Source organism: Gavialis gangeticus, unplaced genomic scaffold (assembly GCF_001723915.1).
Source record: "Gavialis gangeticus isolate Ggan-Ray unplaced genomic scaffold, GavGan_comp1, whole genome shotgun sequence".
Taxonomy (NCBI): domain Eukaryota; kingdom Metazoa; phylum Chordata; order Crocodylia; family Gavialidae; genus Gavialis; species Gavialis gangeticus.
The window spans coordinates 16773921-16774188 of record NW_017729000.1 but is presented as its reverse complement, the minus strand read 5'-3'; the positions used below and the strand labels follow the sequence as shown (position 1 = coordinate 16774188).

The window sequence follows — 268 nt, the reverse complement described above, 5'->3', positions numbered from 1 at the left end:
CAGGAGCGCGGCGCGGGTGCCGCTGCGAGCGCGATCCCCATTGGGCCGCCGGGGGCCGCTCAAGAGCAACAGACACCGCCCCCTACGCTCACCACAGCCAATCGGCGGCCGGGCGGCTGGGGGGGCGGGGCCAAGACCGCACGGGGGCAACCGCCGGCTCTTAAAGGCGCCGCGGCGGGAGGGAGGAGTTAGGGTTGGGGACATACGGGGGTGGTCAGTGAGGGGTGTGGGGGGTGCAAAGTGGGGGGAATGTTAGGTGTGTTTATAG

At 70.5% G+C, this 268-nt stretch overlaps 1 protein-coding gene across 4 annotated transcripts in view; it reads left to right on the top strand.

Moving 5' to 3' along the window:
* Nucleotides 1-268, top strand: part of FGF1 (fibroblast growth factor 1) — a 117385-nt gene that overhangs the window by 471 nt on the left and 116646 nt on the right. The gene's annotated exons all lie outside the window — the stretch shown is intronic.